Below are 7,484 nucleotides of genomic sequence, written 5' to 3' on the forward strand. Positions count from 1 at the left end.
CTACCTTGTCATAGCCTTGCACTCTATTGTCTGCTTATTCTCTGTAACTGTAACACTTTATTCTGTATTCTGTTTTTGCTTTTCCCTTGTACTACCTCGATGTACTGATGTGATGAAATGATCTGTATGGATGGCATGCAAAACAAAGTTTTTCACTGTAACTCAGTACATGTGACAATAATAAACCAATTTACAGACTTACCAATTTACCAATGTTATTGTTCCACCTGGGAAACTTGGCTGACCTTCTTTAAATTTATTGCACCTCAGAGAACAGATGGGACCTCATCCAAAGACAGCACCTCAGACAGGACAGGACAGGACTCCTTCAATACTTCTTTGGAGTGTTAGCCTCTGTTATGGTTACAAGTGTCTTCAAGTAAAGCACAACCTTTTGGCTAAGAGATAAGAATGAATTGCCATTGAGTTCAAGATTTAGCAAGTTACCAGCAACAGGGTCAAGATCAGGTAGACAGCAATATTTCTTCTCCCACTCTGAGGTAAAATCAAGCTAAATGCTGCCATGACCTCAGAAATACAGTGACCATCTCAGTCCCCAGTGACATGTCAACTTGCCACTTGGCTTGGCTATGAAATGGGGGATGTCATAATAAAGCAAAGGTTGAGATAGGTTGCAAATGTGTCTGTGCAGTCCCAGAAACTTTTGGGTTTGATGTCTCTTCTTCATTTGATCTTACCCTTGAGGTGTCCATGAGATACTCTGAAGTGCTTGCAGAACAATCATTTTCATTTGATTTGGAAAAAATCACCATTAAAACTTTCATGTTATTATCCCTTACTAGTCCGACCATTGAACTGAAAACTAAGGTCTTTTCCTTCTGGCCTTCTCCCACTTGGGAGATCTTGCCTGTGGGGATGGTTAATCTACACTTCATCTGAAAGAGTTAGGAGGACACAGCTCTCCCAGAAACTGCAAGTTCACAGGAATCACTGGATTCTTCCGGTGACAGAGCACATTTGAAAAGAGTGTAAAAATAACTGCCAATGTACTTAAGTGATGCCAGCTACAAGCGTTATCAAATTATGTCCTAATTGTTGTGAGTGACAAAATCGTGGGTAAGTCCTGATGTAAGGTCTGGTGGCTGTTCCTTATGTTCATAAAGTAGGGCCACCTACAGGAGAAAGGTATTTGTGCTTGAATTTTGTTTATTTATTAATTTATTGAATGTGGTCATTTCTGGCAATGCCAAAATATATTGTCCATCCCTTGACCTTGACTCTTAATTGCCCTGAACTGAGGAGACACTTGAGAGTCAACCACTGGTGGTTCTGGAGTCACATATTGGTAGGGATGGCAGATTTCCTTCCGTGAAGGATATTGGTGAACTAGGCGTTTCTTTTACAACAATCCAGTCATTGTATGTGTACCAGCTGTTACTTTAAATTCCAAATTTACTTAACTTAAAACCACCAGCCGCCAGGGTGGGATTCAATTTCACGTCTCTGTATCTATGGTTCAGAGCTCTGCTCCTAATCAGTAAATTAACCAGTATTCTACCATACTCCTAGCTTCAAAAGGATGTAAGGAGAAGAATGTTCCTTGGGTTAGTTGAAGCAATTAGTTGGGTTAATTAATTCAAACAAGATCTTTCCTCACGAGAAATAACATTTTCTTTCAATAAGATCTCTATTAATCTCCTTCCCTTTGGATAGTGGCTCTGACCACAATGGCCGAGAATTTGTGGTGAGGATAATGATCAAGTCATCAGCACTCACTGTCACAGTGGAGGAAACATGACAGCCACATCCCAGGTTCATACACACAGAGGTAAATAAATCCAATTACTGAAGGAAGAGCAGGGATCCCCTGTTCTTCGTTAGGGCACTGTATTTGTGTTGTCTTCTCCAGCATAAATCAGTGAACTGGTCTGCACTTCAGGCTTTTGCTAACTACCTTCACTGTAAAATGCCCTGACAAATTCTTGCCTTTGTTGCAGAATGTGTACATAAACCTTCACTAGCAACTAAACCATTAATGTTGCTTAATAATCTCTTTGGAGCAACACACAAAGTGCTGGAGGAACTCAGCGGGTCAGGCAGCATCCATGGAGGGAAATGGACAGTCAATGTTTCGGGTCGAGACCCTTCATCTGGACTGGAAAAAAGGAGGGGAGAGAGCCGGTATAAAGAGGTGGGGGGAAGGGGTGGAGCAAGAGCTGGCAGGTGATAGGTGGATCCAGGTGAGGGGGGTGATAGGCAGAAGACCTCTCTGGCCCTAAAAGAAAACAAATTTTATAGGCATGGTTTATCACTCCCTTACATAAATAGCGCAAAATTAAAGAGCTGTTTATGATATTTCAGGTTCTGTGTGAATGGTCCATTACATATATCCTTCCAAACCTTTGAAAAGTTAGTTAACTTTACTTCCCAGTCTGTGAGAATTGAGGATAGATTCACCAGTCTAATTCTCAGAATGAGGGGGGTTGTTGAATGGGGAAAGGTTGGCTATGATTGGCCAATACTCATTGGAGTTTGGAAGGATGACAAGGGTTCTCAGTGAGGTATGCAAGAGTTAAACAGTTGACAGGGAACAACACGCACAAAACATGGGAGGAACTCAGCAGGTCAGGCAGCATCTATGGAGGGAAGTAAACAGTTGACATTTTGGGTCCTGACCCTTTATCTGGACTCTCTGGGTGTGAGTGTGGTTGAAGATCAGGAGATCAGCAGAGATTACAGAGGGGGAGCAGCGAGAGAGGGTCTCACAGAACTCTCGTCGAAGAGAGGAGGGAAACTTCTTTAGCATCAGCAAACCTCGAGAAGACTGCAGTGGAGCAGCAAAATGGAGACACCAGAGACTGCAGACACTGGAATCTGGGGCAACACACAAAGGTGATGGAGGAACTCAGTGGGTCAGGCGGCATCTGTGGAGGGAAATGGACGGTCAACGTTTCGGGTCGAGACCCTTCATTATGACTGGAAAGAAAGAGGGTAGAAGCCATTTGGGGGAGGGGGAGGAGCACCTGCTGGCAGGTGATAGGTGAGTCCAGGTGAGAGGGGGAAGGTAGGTTGGTGGGGGAGAGGGGATGATAGGGAGTGACGTAAGAAGCTGAGAGGTGATAGGTAGAGGAGGCAAAGGGCTGAGGAAGGAGGAATCCAGTAGGAGAGGACAGTAGACCATGGAATAAAGGGAAGGAGGTGGGGAATAGACGGGCAGGTCATGAGGCAGGGGAGGGGAAAGAGAAGGGGTGAGGGGGCTGCAGGAATGAGGGAAGACAAAGGGGGGGGGGAGAGGGGAGGGGCGACCAGAAATTAGAGGAATCGATGTTGTGGCCGTCAGGTTGCAGACTCCCAAGGCGGAATCTGAGGTGTTGTTCTTCCAACCTGACATGGAAGATGTTGAGAAGTTGTTTCTTCTGGCCAGAGGATCGAGAACTAGGGAGCATAGTCTGATGATAGGAGTCAGCCACTTAGCACTGAGGTAAGGAGCAGTTTCTCTACAAGGAGAGCTGTGAATCCTTGGAATTCTCGACCTCAGGTGCCTGAGGATGCTCATTTGTTTAATATATTCCAGTCTGATATCAAGAAAGTTTTGGAAAAGTGGATTTGGGAAGAGAGGGGAAGTGGATGAGATTGAGGATCATCATTATCTTGTTGAGTGGTAGAGTAGACTTGTGGTACCCAATCATCCTTTTACATCCAAAGCTCCTGCCTTTTACATTATCCTTAATGTCCTTCTTTTCACCATTTACACAGAGATAGTGACCAACTAACACAGGAACATTCATATCCCACGATGGCACTCAAGAATTTTAATTCAATCAACTAAATTAATCTGGAATACAAACTCAGCATTATTAATGGTGACTGTGAAAATTCCAGACTGTTGGAAAAATCCACAAAATGCTGGAGACACTGGCAGGTCAGGCAGCATCTGTGGAAAGAGAAACAGAGGTAACAACAGGTTGAAGACCCTTTGTCAGAATACTATGTAAATATGTTAAAATAGAAAACAAAAGCTTCTTTCTGATATTTCAGTTCTTAATCTCAAGTTCTGACAAAGGGTTTTCGACTGGAAGTGTGAACTGTGTTCCTCTTTCCAGACACTGTCTGGTTTACCTAGTGGTTCCAGCGTTGTCTGTTTTCATTTTAGATTGCCAGCATTTGCAGAGTTTTGATTTTCATTTTGTACAACCTCATCTGGTCACTAATTTCCTTCTCGGAGAGAAATCTCCTTTCATTATCTCATATGACTCCAGACCCACCAGACCCACCATTATTAACTGCCCTCTAAAATCCAGTCAGTTCAGGATGAATAAGGACTGGACAACAAGAACCAGCTTTGCCAGTGGTGTCCACACCCATAATTGAAAACATTAAAACAAACCATGAAAATAAGGGGTAGCCCCTCAAGCCCTCCCCACATGACACTCTGACCACTGAGTTACTGGGACACAGAACAGAAAAAAAACTCAGCCAATAAATTGAAGAAATACCTTGGAAAATCCATCCCGAAAACCCTCAGCAACCAAAACCCAGTTCAGGAGATCATGTCAAATATTGGCACATTGTCAGCCAGCTGTAGACAAATTCTAGATCTTGTGCACTAAAACCCTGTGTAATTAAATACAGTGCTTTATAACTTTTCTATTGACAAAGTAGCAAAGTTGGTTTTGTTAATATTCCCACAATAAGAAATCAATGTAATAAATTGCACCTGAAATGCTGGTTGCTGCACACAGACTCCATTCATTGTGGTGCCTCGTCCAGATGAGCCTTTAAGGTCTACAGTGACACAATTGATTTATTAATGGATTTACATTCCCAATTTACTTCTCTGTTTGTTTTTTGTTGTCTTGAGTTAATATTTTCCAAAAGAATCTAATTGTATGTTTAATGAAAGAATAGCTTGCTGGCAGCAGCATTGAGCCAGAATTTACTCACCTTGAAGTTCATGTTAAAAAACTGCTCCATTTACCAGTACGTGAAAAACACACTTTGAAAGCCAGTTAGAAATATTTAGGATGCAGGTAAATATATTGTATTTTGCGCAGATAAAGGGTGACATCATTGGGAGATGTTAGAATCTTGCTCGATGGGGCCTCCTAGACACCAGAGCCTGCAATTACTTTGTTACAACCATTGCACCACAGTCAAATGGGACTAAACTTCAAATATAAATTGTAGGCTTCAAAGGGGTTTGAGACTCCTTGAGAACAGGAACAGCCATTATATAAGTGCAAATTCTTTTTGTCAGGGTCAATCATCCCAGGACAAATTGAGTGTTTCCTTTCTAAGGGCTGGGTGGAGTTGGTGAACATTCCTGGGGAGGGTAGAAGGGGGTTGCACAGTGGCCCTGCTCTGTTCAGTGAGACTATTCCTCTGCTGTGACATTCAGGGCAAGTAGGGCTGATGTGCCTTAAAGGTGCTACACCTGCATTAGTCCCTCCATTCCCACAACTTCATATTGGGTTGCATTCTTTCTGTGTTGCGTTGATAGGCCAGCCTTGAACTTGAGATAGTGAGGGTTGAATCGATATTCCATGTTCCTTCACAATATGGAAGGAGGTCTTTTCAGCCCAGTGAATCTATGCCGACTTACAGAACTATCTCTTTCCCCCACTAATCTCCCCACATTCCCATTAACATTGCACAGATTCTACCACTCACCTGCAATTTACAGTGGGCAAATAACCCACCACTGGGGCATCAGTGATATAACGGAAGGAACAATTGCCTCACCTGAAGCAGGGCTGAGCTTTCCCTTAATGGGGCATAAAATGCTTCAGTCAGCAGAAAACATGAGGGCAGATCTGTTGCCACCAAGATCCCAGCTGTCTCACACTGTATCCATGTGCCCTGGTGGTCTTCCTCAGGGGACCCAGCCTAGTGAGGGATCTGTTGGCACAGGCAGTCAGCTGGGCTCACAGAATGGTTCTGACTGCTGCTCGGGTCTCACTCCCCTGGCTCATGGACTGTCAAGGCTGTTAGCCTGAGAGTCATAACCAGTAACACATAGGATTATTAAAAATAGTTTAAAAAATTTACACATTATATACTAAGACTATAGACACTTTACACACTATTGAATGGTCTCCGAGTACCATAAGATGGTCTCCTGACCTCACAACCTACCTCGTTATGGTCTTGCACCTTACTGTCTGCCTGCACTGCACTTTCTCTGTAACTGTAACACTTTATTCTGCATTCTGTTATTGTTTTCCCTTGTACTACCTCAATGCACTGTTGTAATGAAATGATCTGTATGGATGGCATGCAAAATGAAGTTCTTCACTGTACCTCAGTACATGTGACAATAATAAACCAATTTAAAAACACATTCATGCACTAAAGTTCAATTTACAATATTGAAGTTAACAGATGGATAATAAAAATATAACGACTTATCCTTTCCCCAGCAAAACTCACAACATTTAAGAAGTGTGCAGACAAACACTTGAATTGCCAAGCCATGGAAGACTATGAACCACATGCCGCTAACTGGGATTAGTATAGATGGGCAATGGTGTGGACACTGTGGGCTGTACAACTGACTCTGTGACTCCGATGTCTCCCACTCACTTCAGTGGGTCTGGTACATTTGGGCCAGGGTTAACCCAGCACAGGGTCAGGGACAGATTTCCTCGCCTTGCAGAAGGGAGGCTTGCAGAAGTTCCCACTGTCTCTTTGAACTCCACTGCAGTGGCTGGGCAGACGCAGTCAGTGGACACAGAGCTAGGCAGAAGATACTGCCTCATCTTAGACCCAGACCAGTACCGGAAACCAGAAATTTTGCAGGGACACCCTGGTAGGTCCACGCATTAGTGCTGCAGAGGGGATAGGTTTAAGGTGAGAGGGGAGAGATTTAATTGGAACCTGAAGGGCAACTTCTTTATACAGAAGGTGGTCAGTATATGGAACAAGCTGCCAGAGGAAGTGGTTGAGGCAGGTACATTAACAACATTTAAAAGGCACTTGGACAGGTACATGGAAATGAAAGGTTTAGAGGGATATGAGCCAAACATGGACAAGTGGGATGAGCTTAGATGGAAACTGGCCTGCACCAGTTGGTCCAAAGGACCTGTTTCTGTGCTGTGTGACTCTATGACTCTATGGGAAAAAAGATCTGCCTGAACTTCTTAAATGACAAGATGAAATTGTAATGTGCTGTTGCGTAACAGATTTAAGGCACAGAAACATCCCAATCTATTCCACCACAGCCAACACTGAACCCCATTAAGAGAGGTGACCAAAAGTTTGGCCAAAGTCGCAGGAAAGATCAAAATGTTCTGGAACCAGTCCAGAGACCAGCCTCTGACATAATGGTTCCTGACTGATTAATTTTACAAAGCTTCTCTCTTATAAGCACGTCATTACATCATTGCTTTCTGAAGGGATCATTATAGAGAAAGGTTGCAGTGATTAAAAAAGTGTTCAGAATTGATTAGTGTTTTGGAGATAGCTACATCCTAGCCAGTCCAAAAATATCTTCACTTTGATTAACACCCCATTATAGATGCATG

Source organism: Pristis pectinata, chromosome 30, assembly GCF_009764475.1.
Source record: "Pristis pectinata isolate sPriPec2 chromosome 30, sPriPec2.1.pri, whole genome shotgun sequence".
Lineage (NCBI taxonomy): Eukaryota > Metazoa > Chordata > Chondrichthyes > Rhinopristiformes > Pristidae > Pristis > Pristis pectinata.